The following is a 22,559-nucleotide window of genomic DNA, read 5'->3' on the forward strand; positions in this document are numbered from 1 at the left end:
GTTTGATATCCAATAGACGATTATTAATAATCAATATGTTCTAGTGGTGTTGTCAAACAAAACAAACTTTAACTTTTTTTAATAGTAACAATGTGTTTCATACATGTGTCTCATACGAGTCCTGTTTCACTAGTTGTAATACTCGTGGGAAACTATCTACCTCAGCCGATCGCTCGCTCGCTCTCTCTCTCTCTCTCTCTCTCTCTCTCTCTCTCTCTCTCTCTCTCTCTCTCTCTCTTCTTGCTCGAGCACCCGCCCGTCCAACCCTTTCTCTCACGAAAATAACCGGTTTAAAAATGTGTCCTTTCGACATCTTATTGATTGTCCAGCAACGGCTTTGTATTATATATGTCATATCCCACAAACATGATAGCATATACCACGGCCTTTGAAATATCGGTCGTGGGGTTCCCCATTATATATGTAATAGATTGTACCCTGATCGTCATCCCGTAGGAGGTATGTGTTATTCCACGCTCCAACGAGCCTTTCACGACTTGCTGTATTAACTTTATTATGTTATTGTATTATATTGTGTACTGCATGAACCTCATATGCCGTTGTGTAACAGCCTGAGTCGTAATAAAGTTTCTGTTTCTGTTGTATAAACAGTCGTGGTATGTGGCCTCCTGTCTGTCACAAAATGCATATAAAAGATCCTTTGCTGCTAATCAGAAGACATTGTCTATATGTTGGCATCAGTCTTTTGTATCGGATTCTTTAGACCAATTATCGTTTTTATTAGATTTGCTCAGTCGGTTGAGAGCTCGCCTGAAGTGCTTGCGTTGCAGAATCAAACCACTTCGCTTGATCCATTCAATGGCGACAGCGGCTTTCCTTTCTCAATATCGGTGTGGTCCTTAACCATATGTCCGACGCCATATAACCGTAAATAAAATGTGTTGAGTGTGTCGTTAAATAAAACATTTCCTTCCTTCATTCCTTGATCCATTCAACTGATTTCTCTCGTTGCAACCAGTGCACCACAACTGGTCAAAGACCGTGGTATGTGTTTTCCTGTCTGTGGGAAAGTGCATATAAACGATCCCTTGCTGTCAATGTGAAAAATATAGCGGGTTTCCTCTGATGACTACATGTCACAATTACTGTATGTTTGAGATCCAATAGCCGATGATTGATTAATCAATGTGCTCTAGTGATGTCGTTAAACAAAACAAACCTTTAACTTTGGTAACACCTAGTAGTCGATGGTTAAGCAATGTGTGGGGATATTTATATTCAAACGGTACCCGCAAGTCTTGCTATGTAATTTCCCAATCCAAATCCCCATCCCTCAATAAGTGACCATTTCTGGAATGACGTGTAACATTTGATTGAATATTATAATGAAGCCTCTCACCGAAACACATTCCATGCCACGTATCGTATTTCCAAAAACAAACTTACCTCACAACAACTCTGAACCTAACTGGAATTCAAGAAATAACAAAGTTACCTTGAAACGTCGGTTTAAGCAATGTTGTTTAAACAAACACCAAGTGCAGTGAAAATTCCATTTATGAAAGACTTCTGGTGTAATTAGAGATGATATAAAAATCAGCAGATAGCTATGGCGCACTTGGTACGTGGAGAAGACGGAAAAACAATATTAATAAGATGAACTTACATAGTGAGAAATTGCGGCAGGTGTGTGTTTACGTGATCACGTTAAATAAAATAGTTTGTTTACGTAACCTAGATCACAGGTGAGAGGCGGGACGTAGCCCAGTGGTAAAGCTCTCTCTTGATGCGCAGTCGGTTTGGGATTGAACACCGTCGGTGGGCCGGGCCCATTGGGCTATTTCTCGTTCTAGCCAGTGCACTACGACTGGCATATCAAGGGCCGTGGTATGTGCTATCCTGTCTGTGAGATGGTGCATATAAAATATCCCTTGCTACTAATGGAACAATGTTACGGGTTTCCTCTCTATGTCTGTGTCAAATGACCATATGTTTGACATCCAATAGCCGATGATTAACAAAATCAATGTACTCTAGTGGTGTCGTTAAAGGGACATTCCTGAGTTTGCTGCATTGTAAGATGTTTCCGACTAATAAAATATTTCTACGATTAAACTTACATATTAAATATATTTTCTTGTTTAGAATATTAGTGTCTGTATATTCAATGTGTTTTTGGTCGTCTTAATATCTGTAAGAAGCCCAAACTGGATTTTGTCTTAAAATAATTTCGTACATACGAAAAAATATTTTAGGAAATAAAATGAAATTTAACCTAGTGCAAATATTAGAACGACCAGAAACACTTTTAATATACAGCAACAAATATTGTATGCAGAAAAATATATTTGACATGTAATTACAATCGCTAAAAAGTCTCTGTTAGTCGTTAATATCTTAAAAATTGCAGCAAACTCAGGAATGTCCCTTTAAACAAAAACAAACTTTATATTTTAGATCACAGGTGCGTGAGGTTAGGGACGGGGTGAGTTTGGGGTGGGGTAAGAATGGAGGTAGGGGTGAGACACACATTTTTATTTTATGGGTGATGTATCGGTGGAAAGTTTTATAAAGAGAGAATAAATTATTTTATGTATAAAAAGATGTTCCACCCCGAGTCGTTTATAATTAACGCGTAAGAATACTTTCAATTTCAGTTTAGTTCATATGCCTGATGGCACATACGTACAAAACAATTTACAACACTATAGTTTAGCAAGAGTGTTGGCTATTTACAAAAACTAGTAACTTTAATGTACAAAACTATTAACATGCAAGTAATAAAACTAGTTTGGTTTGGTATTGGATACATCTAAAACACAAGTATTGAAGTACTTATATGTTGATAAGACTGAACTCAATTACATTTATATTCAAACAGTACCCTGCGGGACGTAGCCCAGTGGTAAAGCGCTCACTCGACGCGCGGTCGGTCTGGGACCGTCGGTGGGCCCATTGGGCTATTTCTCGTTCCTGCCAGTGCACCACGACTGGTATATCAAAGGCCGTGGTATGTACTACCCTGTCTGTGGGATAATGCATATAAACGAACCTTGCTGCTAATCGAAAAGAGTAGCCCATGAAGTGGCGACAGTGGGTTTCCTCTCTCAATATCTGTGTGGTCCTTAATCATATGTCTGACGCCATAAAACCGTAAATAAAATGTGTTGAGTGCGTCGTTAAATAAAAAAATTCTTTCTTTCTTTCTTTCGGTACCTGCATGTACGTCTTGCTGTGTAACTCATGTGGGTCATAATGTCATAATTAGAAAGGCGTGAAATATCGATAAATTAAGATAAAACCAACAAAATAAATCCACAAAGTCCTGTATCTTTTTCAGTATCTGTATTGGTCAATAACATTAAATAATATACGACACTGTTTAAAATAAATCTGAATGTAAGATCTAACATGTATGACTAAAATAAAAATAAATTATAATGTATTTTTCACATAGCCATTTGTTTTAGGTTTTCAAAGTACCGATATGTTATATACGGGCATAAAACCCCATCACCATCACCATCATCACCACTACCATACCATGTAGCAAAGGATGTTAATAGAATTAACGATGCATAAGTTTGGGTGGTTTTTTTTTTCAAAGCCTACTAAACATCAGAAAGTAATTAAGCATACACTCGGATTCCGAACAGAGAATACATACTTCCTATAAATTATTACATCGGTAAAAACATGCAACCCTTACTTAATCTATTGTGACGTCATATTGCTCCCTACCCTTAGGTGTTCGCTTTCAGGCAACATTGAATTTAATAGCGACCCTGTGATTTAAATTAGATTGATATAACTGACAGCAACTGCCATCGAGTACACGTCCATTGTTAATATCACACGGGGATACGTTTCTCCCTGGCGCACCCCACTGTGAACGATGAGCGTAATTGAGGTAAACATGTGGTACGTGGTTCTTTAAGAATCACGTCCGGTTCATGTAAATTCACTTAATACAGGTGTGCATAACCAATAGGTATATATTTAAAACGTATAATGAAAATAACCACAAAGTGTCAGACATTCTGTCTTTATTACCGTATATATTAAGTAAAACGATGCCAGCTTTTGTTCAACACCTTTGAAATAAAATATACATGCACCCCTCAGCTGACTAACAAAATACTTTATAACTTAAAACAAAACAAATAAAAATTAAGCACAGGTATTTTATTTTTAAACGATTTTTATTCATATGAACTAAAAAAAATGAAATTGAAATTTGGTTCATTGTTATCCGTAAATTTATACTTTTATTTCGGCGAATAAACTGAATTCAGATGTTAAGAAGGTGTATTTATGATGCTCAGATAACGTTTTTAAAAAATTGGCTCGAAATTTATACCTGTGGGTAGGTAGAGTATTTTGAGTCCGTTGAAATAACGCCAATTAGAATGTCAAATAAATTTGACTATTTTCAGATAAGATAACCGAGAAAAACCCACAGCTTTGTACTGGGTGTACTCGTTAATTATGCACCACAGTAAGGAGTCAGAGGATTAAATATACCAAACGTGGATTGATGGGTGCAGTAACACATATACTTTGATATTAAATTTCTTTTCAAATGTTATTCATATGCCTCCAATCCCAATTTTACAAATCTGCGTCATATAAAGAGGTGTTTTCCGTTCAGTGCCTCAAAGTATACTTTTAAATTTAAACAGGATACAATGTACATGTTTTGTTTATATTCTGACCCCAATCACTGTAAAGATTTTGTTTTCAAAATGTATAAGACTATATTGTCTGATATCCAGACAGATAAAATGCAACTTTGCCCTACACTACTCGGCCCCTTGCGTTCTGGATATTATACCACTGCTGATTACAAATTAGGACGCTGCACTTACTTTTGACCCTGCGAAGGAACTCATTTGGGGTCAAATCCTGTGTGGCAAAATTATTCAGTTTTGTACACATTACGTTTTGGGTTGCCACATCATCAGTTATGAACCAGTTTAAGCACAAATTGTTTCAAAATACTTATAACGGAATTTTCTTTCCAATAAAATAATATATATTTATTTAAAATAATAAAGACAAAATAACAGAAATCAAAGTTTTTATCGCAAATGTTCTCTTGTAAATTTTTAGTCGGACAACATTTCATAAAAAAATGATATTTTTTTTCATAAAAGAATGTCAAGGTTATACTATTAGAAAACTGCCAGGATTGCAGGATGAAAAGCGCATGTATTGTTCTGACTTTCAAGATTTATATATACACAGAAATGTATAACAATCATGGCGGGAACAGTCTGGACGTTTGAAACTGTCAACACACAAATGGAGAAAAGCAAAGGGATAGTTATTTTAATGAAATTGGTAAAGAGAATGAAATAAAGAAACCTTCTGGTATAATATAGGTTTTTATTCAGTTTGTCGTCATTCAGCCCTCGCTTGGGGTCCTTTGGTCGTAAGATCGAACCCCCTTGTAGGACCTATTCTCTGACTAGGTTTTCTCTCGTCCCAACCAGTAAAGCACGACTGATATATTAAAGGCAGTGGTATGTGTTGTCCTGTGCATAAAAAATACTTGCTGCTAATGGCAATTTGTAGTGGGTCTCCTGTACATAAGAATTATCAAATGTTTGATATCCAATAGCCAATGATTATTACATCAATGTGCTCTAGTTGTGTCGTTAAATAAGGAGCCAAATAGTCATATTATATTTTAAAATACGTTTGTGAATTATATTGTTTTCAATTCCATCAGTGTATGGATTAGCTATAGTATGGAAGTTTTGTTTGAATTGTTTAACATTACGTAATTGTAGCATGATAGATAGAACACTTTACTCAACATAGAAACATGATCACATTGTAAACAGTAACAAAGATATCTATCTGGATTGATCACCTATGCAATATTTGACCAAGCTTGTTCGATAATGAACCACACGTCTAAACGAACTGAAATTGAATAATGCATGTCAAATGCTCATTAATAAACTGCCTTTTAAAGTTACAAACACATATTTAAATTAAAAAAGAATAGTAAACATTACACGACATAATATTTAAATTTTAAACGCACATCAAACATTATTTACTTGTAATCTGAACGACAAAATTGTAATACGTGATCAAGGCCGTATCTCTGTACAATACAGAGTCGAGTGGATATTTGTCAAATAGTGGTCGATTCCATGAATCTCTATCTAGTACCTCCTCTATTGGAAGACTGTCACTCTGAGGAGATCCTTTACTAAAGATTTCATCCTTCTTGCACCGCCACAAAGTACCTTTCCACCAGCCTCGGTGGTGTTATCGTTAAACTATCGGACATAAGGCTGATAGGTACAGGGTTCGCAGCCCAGTACCGGCTCCCACCCAGTGCACAGTTTTACGACTCAGTGGCTGAGATGTGTGCTCAGGAAAGCGTGCTTGAATATAAGCACGAAAATAAGTTGAAAGTAAAGTAAAGTACCTTTCCATAAAATCAATTCTCATTGCCAATAATGTTAATATTTAAAAATAAAACTGATAAAACCAACCCAGGCAGAGTGGTGTCTCAAACTAAAACTGACTTTCTTACGCACCAGTTGGTGAGAACATCATGCGTTATTTTTTATAACACATGGGTTGTTTACACACGTACGTGTTAACAATTTCAAGACATAGGACTGGCTGTTCCTAGGTGATGACCAGGTCACCAGTGCCATGTATCCAAGTAAAAACAACACGGTGGAAATAGATTACACTGTGACGTATAGTTAACCTGACAATCATGTGTCTGTGACACGTAAGTTAGCTACAAGTGCAACTGCTGGAAATAACCTTTAGTCGAAAAAGATGTTAAAATTTGCTTAAAACCTGGTTTTTGAGGATATGTAAGAAATAGAACAATACACTCGTGTCCGGTAGTCTAGATACCATTTATCTCACAACTCGTTGTTTAAAACGTATCTAACGAGCGAAAGTGAGTTTGATACGTTTTTAAAAAACGAGTTGTGAGATAAATTGTATCTAACGGCCACTCGTGTATCAGTATCATTCTCTATATATTGCAGGGAACCTCAAATGCTGACCTAAACTCTTTGATTAAGTGCAAAGCAACTTATAACTACTGCCCTGTATAGCCCCATTTGATCAGTACTCATCATACATGAAAACAAAATCAACAAACCCACCAACTGTACTGAAAATAGTTCTCTCTCATAATGTCTAAATTGGCTTCAATTTAAATGGATTTTAATGTGTTATATTAATTGAAAAGAAATTCCAAGTTATGAGTACATATCTTAAGGTTGTTTCTGTTTGAATGAACGCCTAACCCACTGTGTGCGTGTGCTAGGTACACAACAGAGCATGGGTGTAAATATTTACCGTGGATCACCCACGTGGTCACTTTGAGTTTATCAAATCTAGGTGACCTGTGTGTATATATCCAGTTTTCGCAACAGCTGCACTACCATGCACGTGCGAAATTAATGAGCTTAAAACTGTGTTAATTGTCCACATTGGCTTCCACATGTCTGCGGCTGAAATAATATAAGGAGTTCCGTGCCAGATAACTCCATGTCTCTGGAGCAGTGGTTGGCGAAAAGAAGCTACCGCGAGGTAAACAATCAGTGTAGTGGTCATAAAACACTGGACATCAACATGCTAGCTACGATTACAAAGCAAGGGGTAACCCAGATTCATCATAGTGTATGGCTTGTTGTACACAACTGCGATAGAAGACAAATTTACTTCATTAAATAATAGGGCGAGACGTAGTAGTCCAGTGGTAAAGCGCTTGCTTGATACGCGGTCAGTTTAAGATCGATCCCTGCCGGTGGGCCCGTTGGGCTATTTCTCATTCCAGACAGTGCGCCACGACTAATATATCAAAGGCCGTGGTATGTGTTATCCTATCGGTGAGATGGTGCATATAAAAGATCCCTTGCTACTAATGGAAAAATGTAGCGGGTTTCCTTTCTAAGACTATATGTCATATTATCAAATGTTTGACATCCAATAGCCGATGATTAATAAATCAATGTGCTCTTGACAGTGTGCCACGACTAATATATCAAAGGCCGTGGTATGTGTTATCCTATCAGTGGGATGGTGCATATAAAAGATCCCTCGCTACTAATGGAAACAATTTAGCGGGTTTCCTTTCTAAGACTATATGTCATATTATCAAATGTTTGACATCCAATAGCCGATGATTAATAAATGTCGTTAAACAAAACAAACTCATTAAATAATAGTGCTGCTGACTACAAGTCCTGCTCTGTTATATTAACATAGTCTTTGTTCTGGGTGGTTATTTAAGACTGCCATGTTTTATTTCTAGACATAGTGCAGTTCGACTGTAGTTCTAAATTATGATCATAATCACCAGCTTCTGTGGTGTAGTAGTTAAGCCTTCGGACATAAGGCTGATAGGTAATGGGTTCGCCTCCCGGTGCCGGCTCCCACCCAGAACGACTTTAATGATTGGTAGTTGTAAGGCCATTACACGAACCTCTCTCACTAATCACTAGCAGCTAACCCTTAACCCACTGCTCTGGGCCCCGTTCGACGAAGCGATCTTAGTGTCAAGATCATCTAAATAAAATTAATTCTAAGATTGTTTTGTGGAATGGGGGCTCTGGACAGAAAGTTCCCAAGACAGCGTGCTTAAACCTAATAGAATATAAAAAAAGAAAATAACTATAACTGAAATGAATGAAATGAAATGATCATTATCAGAATATTCGCATGCATTGCGTTTATAGTGGTGCCATTTTGAGCCATTATTAGTAACAGTTTACCACCTAATATTTCCGTATCTACTTTAGTGTAATTAATCATCGTAAATACATTTTGAGGTGCTACTTAAACTGGTTTTGAAGACTGATAATTATCTTAATACTGAATTGTTGAGAATGAATGTCTGAATTCAGATTAATCCGAGTTGAACACTAAAATTCTGTCTTAGAATAGTTAAGATTTGAATACTTTTTTTAATACATTTAGCGCTGAAGATGTAAACCAGAGCGAAATAAAAAAACTGCTGTAAAGAGTCTTCTCTTATCGATTTGCAGATTTAAAAAGTCTCTTCTATCCACTTTCCAACAAACAAGATAGCAAATATATGACATTTAGATGGAACGGGAGAACTTCCAAGTGGGTCCTTTGTTCGGGAGAGATCTCACGATCATCTATATTACCTAAAACAAGTGCTTTACGTTCGAGGCAACTTTCGCTCTTTAAGAATGGAGCTTTGCAGCAAGCTTTAATTTTGCCACAAACGTTTAATGTCGTCCCTGGCCATATTACATGTTTTTGGCGATATTCATTAAAATGTTGCTACGGCTGCCTTTTATTGTCGCCGCGATTGACATTAGTTGTTTGGTATGACAACATAGGTTACTCCAGCTGTCATTTAATATCACCCGAGTTACATTAGAAGGTTGCAAAGACTGGTTCATAGTTACCCTAAGTGAGAGTATAGCTTTACCAATGACTAATATCGCCTAACGAAAAAGCATACTACATTATTAAAAACATTTACTACTACGCACTGTTCAATGACATGTTTCAAAACTGTCTTATGGTACTGCGAGTTAAAACACCTGATTTGTTTTAATAGTAAAGACTGGATATGGTAAGAGAAAACAACATGCAATACAAAGCTCACCAAAATTGTCATTTCAGTGAATAATAAATTAACCGCGTGAAGTCGAACATTTGTAAAGTATTAGCAGAAATAAACGCGAGATTTTCCCAGATCCCCGGGCTAACTTATTAGTAATTCCCTTACTCTAACCCTTATTACCTGAACCGCCACTACAAAAGCGTTGGTATCATTATGTACATGTACACACTACATCACGTTATATAGGTGTGATATCATAAGTTGATATTACACTCTTAACAACCGTCTAATGGGAAACATTAGATTTCTAGTGCACTGCCATTTAATATCGATCTGGCGACATTATAGGGCACCTATAGCAACTTCTAATATCGCTCCAAACTCCTATGTCGTCAGGAACATCAGACTTCTTGGACGACATTAGAGGTTCATAATAGAAAGAAAGAAATGTTTTATTTAACGACGCACCCAACACATTTTATTTACGGTTATATGGTGTCAGACATATGGTTAAGGACCACACAGATTTTGAGAGGAAACCCGCTGTCGCCACTACATGGGCTACTCTTCCGATTAGCAGCAAGGGATCTTTTATTTGCGCTTCCCACAGGCAGGATAGCACAAACCATGGCCTTTGTTGAACCAGTTATGGATCACTGGTCGGTGCAAGTGGTTTACACCTACCCATTGAGCCTTGCGGAGCACTCACTCAGGGTTTGGAGTCGGTATCTGGATTAAAAATCCCATGCCTCGACTGGGATCCGAACCCAGTACCTACCAGCCTGTAGACCGATGGCCTGCCACGACGCCACCGAGGCCGATGATGGATGGAGTTTAATACTGGATACGTGTTTTAATACACTTGTTTGCTGCATCAGACTCTAGTATTGTTGAAAGTACATGTATTGAAAAACAACCCTATCTTGTTTTAGGGCACTTAGACCTGAAGATTGGTTACCCATTTAGTGGGGAATATTATTAATAATGTTGTGGTTGAAGATCGGTGCATAATTTTAAGTAGAGTTCACCTAAACCTGCACGGATTGATACAGCAATGTCTGTAATATAAACTACATACTATTTACAACACACGGTCTGATTGTACCGGGTAATGTCTGTATCGTCTTATCACAATCTTTCTTCAATCCTGTATGATTCCAGCACTATAAACACGCTTAACAACAACCCGACTGGCCCGTGCGTTTAATGATCACAACTCTCGCACTGTGCACGGGAAGTCTGCTTGTCTGGGCAGCCAGTCGAGGGGCCGCGCAGTGCTCAGGTCTGAAGTTAGTTTGTCCCAAAATCCGACTCAGGTGAGACAACACAAATTGGCGCGAAAGCACGCGATGGCCGCTCCACGTGCGAATGATGAACTGGATTGGCACTTTAACCATGTTGCACCTGTAAAGACGTTTGACTCCATTAAAAAAAAAGTCATACATAATGCATTTGCTTCTGAGAAATATTGATACAAACAAAATTCCATAAGTATCAATGAATGATAATATTTAACAAATGTTGTTTCAAAGAAGTTAGCAGCCAATCAGATAAGGAAATCAGAGTTACAGATCAGACATATGGTAGCACGCACATCCGAAAGAGAGAGGTAAAGAGAAACGGAAACCGAGCAACACCAGACAGATACATCTTTATGAAACGTTTTAAATAGAAATTAACAATGCCCTTTACGTTTTTCAGTTCAAACCTAAAGCTCAAAAATAAAATATGATTAAGCAACATCGCTTGAATTATAGTAGTAATAAACTATTTTCTGGGGCCCCGAGCAGTCAGATATGTTTATCTCATAGTCTGACAGCAACTTGCGGAGTATGGCTCTTGATTGCAGATTTCCCTCTAGCCAAAATGTTTCGTTATCATGATATGCCGTTAGGACGTAGCAAGTATACTCTTACTTTTACACACAAAAATGTGATCGTGTAAACGCCTATATGTTCCTATTTGCTCGCATGAAAAACATAATGCGAGTCAACAAAGTGACATTTTTCATCCATCCGTCTGGTTGTCTGAAAGTGTCAACAGTTGGTTGAAGTCAAATTAAAATTTTATTAAATGATCACATTTCTACTTGTTTCTTGACCATTTAAAGATATAATTTCCTTACAAACTGATATTTTGTGTGCAAGGTGAAGGTGATTTAGAATTTGTTTAATGTTTGGTAAAGGTTTCTGTGATTGCCTTTAATATTTGAATCCTTTAATAGATTCCTTTGATATTTGGAATTGTAGTTCACACTCCAACTGCCATGAATGTGATCCTGAACAAGGGCACGATTATTTCAGACTTAGTTAACATTCTGTTAAAGTTTCTCTAATTATTGCCTATAAATATAGAAGCTTTGGTATCATTATTTACCGGGGTAGTGTATTCAACAGCATGCACTCGGCTACATGAATGTGACTCCAGGACAAGGACATGCGCATCGTTCAGGCCTAGAATCTGACTAAGCGTTATTAAAGTTTGTATTAATTGTTCATAAATATTTCATTTAAAATACAGTTAGTAAAATCTAAAGCGATCCGCTTTCGAACTACATGTATTCAGTTGTACAATGTACTAAAAATAAAACGATTAAGACAATGCACAATATTCGTTGACAGCAAAACGAATAAACAAACAAATACATAACTTTATTAAAACTTTAGCTATGTTTGTGTTTTGAATTATAGTCAACGATGTTATACGATGGGGAGCTAAGAATGCGATTTTAATATTAAACGTGTGTGCTAGTTTGCTAAAGAAATTAGAATATTCTAAAGATGTATACTGTTTACCCTCAACAGCATTAGTTTGGTGTAAAAGAAACCAGAATGCGTCGTCTGCCAATACGTCTGCGGTGTTTACCTGACGTCACACAAACAAAATGATACAAACCACACTTTCCACAGATAAGACGATTAGTTCTACGTACATCTACGAACATCTACGTACATCATTTCGTGCATTTATACGTAACTCGGTGGAATACATTTATGGTTTAATAGGTGCGATTTAGTCTGTCTGTCTGTCTGTCTGTCTGTCTCTCTCTCTCTCTCTCTCTCTCTCTCTCTCTCTCTCTCTCTCTCTCTCTCTCTCTGTGTGTGTGTCTCACTCTCTCTGTATTTGTTAGTGCGTCGTTAAATAAACCATTTCCTTCTTTATCTGTATTTGTTAGTATGTTAATGTGTGTGTGTGTGTGTGTGTGTGTGTGTGTGTGTGTGTGTGCGTGCGTGTGTATTGGGTTTTGAAGGATGGGGGAAAACACTTGACCTTAATAGTTTGTACTTGAATATACACGTATGTCAAAGGGTATCAAAGGCATGGCTGCTTGAAGATATGTGAAGCGTTTGATTTAGATAATTATATCTGCAATATTTCCACAATTAATATGCCCCGTTATTTCAATTAACTCGTAAAATATGCATATATGATTTGTTATAAACGCTATATATAGTGACTGGCACTGGCACCAACATGTCTATAGTTACTTAATAATGTTGTGTGCTGGCTTTATTAAGAAACAAGGGGCGGGACGTGGCGCCGTGGTAAAGCGTTCGCTTGATGCGCGGTCGGTTTAGGATCGATCCCCGTCGGTGGACCCATTGGGCTATTTCTCGTTCCAGCCAGTGCTCCACAACTGGTGTAACAAAGGCAGTCTGTTTATATTCTGTCTGTGGGATGTTGCATATAAAAGATCCCTTGCTGCTAATCAAAAAGAGTAGCCCATGAAGTGGCGACAGCAGGTTTCCTCTCTCAATATCTGTGTGGTCCTTAACCGTATGTCTGACGCCATATAACCGTAAATAAAATGTGTTGGGTGCGTCGTTAAATAAAACATTTCTTTCTTTCTTTCTTTCATTAAGAAACAAAGTTGAATGGTACATTCCTTTAATTGATTTAAAAGACAATAAACTGTTGTGTAATTGCCGGGCATACCTTACTAGACTCCTTGGTCCTGGTGACCCTGCTAATCTATGGACGAATGTATCAGTATAATGATGGACGAATCATCTAGTTGCTCCAACCTGGGTCTGTCTGACACTAACCAGAAAGTGATGAAATACGTCAGCACTCGCTTAACTCCGAGAGGTCGACAAGAACATTGGAATATTCTTTCATTAAAGGTCTTGCCAAGAAATCCTAACAAAAAACAAAAGACATCAACAACTCTGTTCGTGTAGAAAGTATTAACCTACTGATCTGGGTTAATGCTGATGATAGGCAGACTGCATGTGTGTCTATCACGCTATGTCAAAATGTCTACTGTAAGTGACGAGTGCAGGATAAATGTTCAACAGAAATATTGCTATTTAATAGAAATAGCAGGTTAATTATGTCTCGTTCACGTAAAAAAGGTGATAAATCGCTTTGTAGGTTAGGTGAAGGTTGAACTATAAATTCGAGGTACTGGTGGTACAAACAGGATGTTTTGTCTGGGAATACCGCATACTTCCGCGCATGTAAAACATTTGCTTAGATTCCGTTGTGACATGATATGCATGCAGTTGTAATTACGCACGTTTGAAATGTTAAGTATCGCATAATAAGAATCGTCCGTACTGGTCTAAAAGTTAAAATGATTAAAAGAAAATACCAAATGAATGTGGCCGTTCCCTTTGAGATAATCAAAACAAATGCATGTCACAATATTTACGTAAGAGCAAGATGAGTTTGGTGTTACGTTACACTCATTTCAACCAATCAGACTCACAGTACACAGTGACTCATTTTAACCAATCAGATCACTGAACTGATGTGACCTTTGTTTCACTAACAAACACAGGGTACGTATGTATTATTGTTATGACGTGTTATTTTTAAAAATATAATTTAATAACATGTAAAACACAAAGTCTACAAACAAAGTGTAATCGCTATAAATGATTTTGATGTTGCATTAGGAATGGTTGACAATACTATAATATGACAAAACCACAACGCTTAAACGCAAAAGATCTGGGCCCCGATCCATGAAGCGATCTTAGCACTACTATTGCCGTGACTGGCCTCGGTGGCGTCGTGGTTAAGCTATCGGTCTACAGGCTGGTAGGTACTGGGTTCGGATCCCAGTCGAGGCATGGGATTTTTAATCCAGATACCGACTCCAAACCCTGAGTGAGTGCTCCGCAAGGCTCAATGGGTAGGTGTAAACCATTTGCACCGACCAGTGATCCATAACTGGTTCAACAAAGGCCATGGTTTGTGCTATCCTGCCTGTGGGAATCGCAAATAAAAGATCCCTTGCTGCTAATCGGAAAGAGTAGCCCATGTAGTGGCGACAGCGGGTTTCCTCTCAAAATCTGTGTAGTCCTTAACCATATGTCTGACGCCATATAACCGTAACTAAAATGTGTTGAGTGCGTCGTTAAATAAAACATTTCTTTCTTTTTTTTACTATTGCCGTAAATACTTACCATCGCGACCTTAATTTTGGTCTACGATCGCCAGCCCGTTCCACGACTCGGCGTAGCTTACTATCGTCGTAAATTACTGTGAAAATTTACAATAGGTACGAGGCAGTTGTTAGCCACTAACGTAGCTGTCAAATGGCAGTTAAATGATGATTTTGTCATTTTCTAAGAAGGATACTAACTTTTTGTATAAAAATGGATCTAACTTTTATAAAATTTGACGTTCAGTGAAAAAACATTCTAGGCCATACACTTTCACACGAAAATACGCGAGGTAACTCTCATGTTTCATGCATTCAGCAATTATCGCTTAGCAAATAAACTGACAAAGTTACTTCATGGATGTCCGATACCAATGAATACATCTAAGATGTTCCGAAAAGTCGGTAATCAGTTCATTATTTAACTAATTCGTACTTCTTCGTAAAGAATATTTTAATCATTAAAGGGGCACTTACGACTACCGTAAGGTTGCTTTGTGGAACGGCTGTAAAGTTTACGGTGCCAGTCGTAAAATGCATCGTAAGTCACTATAATTAACCTTAGCTACAATTCTTTCGTGGAACGGGGCCCAGGGCCCCATTTTACGAAGCGATCTTTGCTACCTTATGCACTTAAGGTGATCTTAGCGCTAAGATCGCTTTGTAAAACTGGGCTCAAAACTGCTGAATTTAATGTTTTTAATTGAATGTGAAACATCTCTATTTAAACCGTATTTAGATCATAATATTATGAAAATCTTGTTTTTCTTCTTCTGTTAGTGACCTTGAAGAACGGTGCGTGGAGGATCATCAAGAAATGTTTGAAATACAAATGAAGTTCCATGAGTGGCGAATATTAAACATAATTGATTCACCTCACCTCATGACATGATACGATCATTCCTTGCACTGTCTGTAACAAGAAGTTAAATAAAATGTCATGTACCATTTACCATTGCATAAGCGTCCGAAACAGGGATGGGTTTCAGGGGTCCACTGGCCCACCCAACTCAGAAAATAATTTATTAGCACCCCCCACCCACCCACCCCTTACCAGTTGAAAATCAAATTAATATATAGCCCCACCCAACCCCACTCCCCAAGTCACTGTTATCTTCCGTCGCCTATGCATTGTAACGAGTACTTGAAAAACAACAAAGGCCACAAAAGACCATAACCAAGTAAGAGGAAATTAAAACATTGCTAATACGGTGTGTAGACTTTACAAAAAGACATAAGTTGCATATATGAACACCAATCAAACAGTGGGTGGCTTGTTTTAATGACAAACATCAGAAAACGACTGCACAGCCAGCTGCTGGATGTGACAAGGACTTGGAACCATTCCAGGTTGGTACCAGTAACTCGCTGTCCTATGGAGCGCGTCCTCATATGGTGGCTAACACAGCGCGTATATTATAGAGTATACAATAGTGTTTGGCTACATTCGGTGAAGCGAACCGAACGGAACTGAAAACGTTTGTAATAATTGTGGAGAACAACGATTTTTGTAAAACATGAATTGATGGATATATGAAAAAAAGAGCAACCAATCAGTGCATAAATGAGTGGATTAATGAATGAAAATTAAAACTGATAGATGGGTGGATGGATGGATGGATGCATGGATTGATGGATGGATGGATTAAAAGATGGATGAAAGGATGAATAAAAGAAAATAAGTGAATAGATAGATGGATTGATGGATGGATGGATGAACCAACCAACGAACGAACGAACGAATGAACGAACAAACGAACAAATGAAACCGGTCTCGATGGTGTCTTGGTTTAACCATCAGACATAACGCTGGTAGGTACAGGGTTCGCAGCCCGGTACTGGCTCCCACACAGAGCGAGTTTTAAACGACTCATTGAATGGGTAGGTGTAAGACCACTACACCCTCTTTTCTCTCACTAATCACTCGCAACTAACAGCTAACCTACCGTCCTAGAAAAACAACCCAGATAGTTGAGGTGTGTGCCCAGGACATCGTACTTGAACGTTACTGACTGAATGAATGAATGAATGAATGAATGAATGAATGAATGAATGAATGAAAGAAAGAAAGAAAGAAATGTTTTATTTAACGACGCACTCAACACATTTTATTTACGGTTATATGGCGTCAGACATATGGTTGTGCAGGATAGCACAAACTATGGCCTTTGTTGAACCAGTTATGGATCACTGGTCGGTGCAAGTGGTTTACACCTACCCAATGAGCCTTGCGGAGCACTCACTCAGGGTTTGGAGTCGGTATCTGGATTAAAAATTCAATGCCTCCACTGGGATCCGAGCCTGTAGACCGATGGCCTGCCACGACGCCACCGAGGCCGGTAAATGAATGAATGAATGAATGAATGAATGAATGAATGAATGTCTGCTGAGTGTCAGATAAATACAATTAATGGATTACATGAATATATGAATCAGTGTATACAGTTTATAAAACTCGCAACTGTCACGACGTTGTTGGCCAACTTGACGGTTGCGTTGTAATTTTCCCCACTCCCAACTTAAGACGGGTGCGCTCAGATTAACAACTAATCGGTATAGAAGTTGTATACGACGAGAATCGAGTTGTAAGAGTGCTCGGTCTAGCAACTGAACAGTCGTAGAAGTCGAGAGAGCGGTGGGTTGGCCAACTCCGTCGTGACAGTTGGTAGTCTGACGCTAGTATTAGTTGAATATATTTGTTAACATAGTAACCATACCAGAAAGAAGATAAAACACACCATTGGTTGAGCACATATGGGGCGACACTTTTCTCCCAGCTTTTTAACTTTCAAGGACGGGACCTAGCCCAGTACAAGGAGAGCACTTATATAGGCTCTCCTTTTGACTTTTTTCTGATCAATAAAATATCTCAAAGCTTAGCCCAGTCGGTAGAGCGCTCCCCTGGTGTGCTTCGGTCGCAGGATCAAACCTCTTCGGTGGACTCATTCTCTGATATATTTTTTTTAAATTAGTTTTTGTCACAACTAGTGCTCCACGGCTGGTATATCAAAGAACGTAATATGTGCTGCGCTGTTTGTGGCAAAGTGATTATAATAAGATCCCTTGATACTAATGGGAAAATGTAGCGGGTTATCCAAACAAAGCAAACTTTAACTGTCAGGTCTGATCTAGTTGGTGAACTACTACCTATTATTTTCTAACTTTTTAACTTTTAGATTTGATATAGTCGATCTAGTTGGTGCACTACCACCTAATCCCCAACATGCTCCACCCATCCTTCTTAATAGCTATATTTTTAACAGCTATGTTCGATTTAAAATTCAACATTCCTTTCTTTTATGTATGCAATATATCATACTTTGTCTATAAATTGGTTTTAATGTTTATCATACGCGTATAATACTGGGGCGTTTCTCACACGTTTATATGAGTTTTATTGAAAACAACGATATTGGCTCACAGATTCCCTAGACCAGACGCGATGTTAATGTGACGGTTGGGCTGTGTCTAATTAACAATTCCTAACTTTCATCATCTCTCACGTCACTGGGTCGTAACGCACGCACGTGCATGGCGTGCAGGGATCCTCAGCCTAACCCGGGCTAATCGCCGGTGATGTGTTTGTTCAGGAATGCCTGTAATTACACTAACACTCGCCGGTGTTAACCAGGGACACGCTAATAAGGCAGGGTAATTCAAACTGTCAGGTACAGTTCGGTACAAGCAGTAGTAGTGACCTCCCGACGTTTTTGTGTTTAGTCCTATTCTTCAGCTTTGCAAGAAGGTTGCAATGTACGGAAAAAGAAAGTTCCGTGTCAAAGTTCGAGGTGCAAATATTTACGGAAGTAAATATATAGCTATAAATAAATAAGGGGCGTTTCTAGGGTTTACATTCTTTCTTCTTCTAATTTTGTATTAATCAAGAAAAGAATAATAATTTTAAAAAACGTGTACTGGCTTTATAAACAGTTTGTGTGTTATTCAGTTCTTTACTTCATAACTGTACAGTATATATATATATATATATATATAAAATAAAGATTGTTTTGTTTAACGACACCACTAGAGCATATTGATTTATTAATCATCGGTAATTTTTGTAATTTTGACATATAGTCTCAGAGAGGAAACCTGTTACATTTTTTAATTAGTAGCAAGATCTTTTATATGCACCACACCACAGACCACATACAACGGCCTTTGATATACGAGGCATGGTGCATTGGCTGGAACAAAATATACCCCCAATGGATCCACCGACGGGGATCGATCCCAAAGCGAGCGCTTTATCACTGAACTACGTCCCGCCCCATACAGTATTATATTTTATATATTTAAATTGTTTCAAATCTGTATAGTTGTGAATTTATTTGAATCGGGGAGGGGGGGGGGGGGATCTAATTCAGTGGATAGAGAGCTCGACTGAAGTGCTTGCGTCGTAGGATCGAATCACCTCAGTGGACCCATTCTCTGGTTGGGTTTCTTCCCGTCCCATCCAGCCGTCCACGACTGGTATATTAAAGGCCGTGTTGTCCTGTGGGTGGAATTGCATATACAAGATCCCTTGCTGCTAATGGAAAAATGTAGCGACTATGGGTCAAAATTACTACGTGTTTGACATCAAATAGCCGATGATTAATAAATGAATGTGCTCTAGTGGTGTCGTTAAAAAAACGTTAACTAGTAGTTTGCAGAGTAAAATGATGACCATGGGTACAGGGATTGGTTCTGATTGTAATGATATTTTTGTTGTCTTTTAATAACAGTAGTAAAAAAAACTTTAACTTTTTCTTTTCTTTTAATCGGTATTGGTATCGCTCACACGGTGCATCATTAAACTTTTGTGGTATCACCTCGTAAAATCAGCTGCCAAAATATCAACAGAAGTCGAGAATACATTACCGTATTTTAGCACCAGTGTTGGAAGCGGGGTAAATGACGTGAGATTTATTTTTGCTGGATCCGGTAGTACATAAGTGGGAGTTAAGAACAGAAGACATGCCGGAAAGTTGAGGGCAATAAGTAATGTACACACCAGAAATACACTGACGATAATCAGTATACTTGTTCGTCTTTTTCTTTTCACGCTGTTGTTGTTTTTGTTTAGTTTTATTTTTGTTTTCTTCTTCATTTTTAACCCACCTAACCCTACTCGAGGACGAAAATATACTAGGCTTGTTTTTTCAACTGTATAAATAAAGGTAAAAATATGACTTGTGCCACCCCTCACCCCACTATAGAGGCTGTGACCCCAACTAGAGGTTGTGCCCCCAAGTAGAGGTTGTGCCCCCAACTAGAGGCTGTGACCCCAACTAGAGGTTCTGCCCCCCCCCCCCCCCCCCCATGAAAGCGTATAATTTACAGATTGGAATTATATCGAATGTCGCCTCCAGATTTTCAAGTTTTGACAGCGTCATGTACAAAACCAATTATGTTTAATTTCCTGTATATGTTTTGCAACTAATTCATTACGAACATGATTTTGCAAACAACAGAAATAACTTTCCAAATCTTCAAAAATGTATGTGATCATATATCATGGGCGTACATAGGATTTTGAAAAGGGGGGTTCCAATACATAGGATTTTGAAAAGGGGGGTTCCAAAATAGATTGCAGAGATATTGGGCATATATTTCTATGTTGAGTAAATATAATAATGTCAGATATATTAAATTATTAAAAAAGCGATTTCAGGGGGATTTCGGTCGAACCCATCGAACCCCTCCCCCCCCCCTCCCATGTACGCCCATGTATATAGTAAGTATGAATCATCGAAAGTTATAGCAAACCATGAGACAGCGGCTACTACTTTCTAATGTTTATGAAAGCTGTGAAACGTTTTAAATAGTTATTCCCAGTGACGTGTTCAGCGTTTGATCTTCATCCATGCAGAGGTATAGAACACAAACGTATATTTTTCTATATGCAGATGCATAATGCTCGTTTACACGACGTACCTTTTATTAGGTACGCGACGATAATTAATCGTGGGAACAGGGCTTCTTTTAATCGTTTTAGCACCACCTTAGACTTTTTAAAGCACTGTACATGGCTGTACCTAGGCTAACATAACTCTTAGGCAGGGGAAGTAAACAATAATATTTTGAGGACGTCTTATAAGAGCCGATATTTTACAATTCATGTATAAAAGTCCTTAAAAAGACTTTCTTCAAAACGAAATGGCTTAAAAGGTGATTTCCTAGATCTGTGATCTCATAAATGAGGCAATATTTTAAAGGTGACCTTTTCAGAATATCGCGGAATTATTAATTTACTTGAGAAAACGAAAGTTAAAAAAGTCCAGACAAATATTCTTTCAGACGATTCTCTAATTGAAACAAAAAAGTGTCTATAGAGTTGAATTTATCTTCGGAGGTGCCAATTACTGCTATATGCAAGTGGCGATAACATTTATCTTCAGATCTGATTTGATCTTAAATCTATTTGAAGCCATTTGAAATCACACGAGAAATAAAATTAAAATGGATCTAATTACATAGAATACCGACTACCAATACTTTTGCTTATAAGTTAAAACTAGCGATCGTATGATACAAAGTGTTACTACTATGTACATCGCGTCATGATGACGGAACCTGGCGACATCGCTTTTCATTCATATTTCGATATTATTAAACCACAAAGGAAAGCAAACCTATCAAATGTCGCCGACAATCCTGCATCCTGTGCGAGACGTATTCTTCTTTGAAAGGTACTAAATCAAAATGCTGTAAACTCCTGTTTATGCATCAGAGATGACAGTGAGCTACTGACGGTATCACATCATCCGCGAATATTGCATATATTGCATTGCGCTCCCTAGCACAATGGACGCACGGAAGCGTGCTCGGGTTGACCAGAAAAAAAAGTGTGGAAATTGTTAAACAGATAAGCACATCTTGGTAGGTCCGCGCCTATTTCCCATTGATGCACCCCGCCTCTGGGAGGTTGCACTGACACCACACGGCACGATTATTCTCCGGGTTAACAAAGCCGCGTTGTAATGACGACGTGGCTGTAGTGACGGCGGTGTCTGTCGGACACGGTTATTGATGAAACATTAATGGAGATTTAATCTCGATGTCATAACGCCATTTTTTTATATGTTTTTATATTATATATGTCTGGCGTGTGTAGCCGCTGTAAAGTTTTAACAATATTTAATGTGCCGTTTTTCTCACTTCACGCTGAATAACGTGTTTTCAGACGGAATTAGTAACGTGTAACGAAACATACATTTTATCTTTGTGGATAACCGTAAAACGACCATGTAGCAAATCAATTTAACCATCTAAAAATTGCACATTACACGAGATCCTGTATTTACAACACTGTATAAGAGATATCTAGGGCATAACAAGACTAAAGTATACACATGGGAAAAAATTAAGCACCTCTCTATTTTTACTATAACTGGCATAAGTGTACAAGTGCTGGAGCAAAACCTCAAATTCGGGCAAAAATTATACAGATATTCGGGCAAACTATGCTAACCTGAAACGTTTTTACTATGCATTTCAGTCGTTCTACCCTCACAATTAGTTGTAATCCATGTAAAAATGCGTAGTAATTCGTTTGCAACCCTGTTTGGTAGTAATGCAAATATGAATAAATGTTGTTATCCAGATTCGGGCATTTTCGTTTAATTCAGG

The sequence above is a fragment of the Gigantopelta aegis genome, chromosome 4 (assembly GCF_016097555.1).
Source record: "Gigantopelta aegis isolate Gae_Host chromosome 4, Gae_host_genome, whole genome shotgun sequence".
Classification (NCBI taxonomy): Eukaryota; Metazoa; Mollusca; class Gastropoda; order Neomphalida; family Peltospiridae; genus Gigantopelta; species Gigantopelta aegis.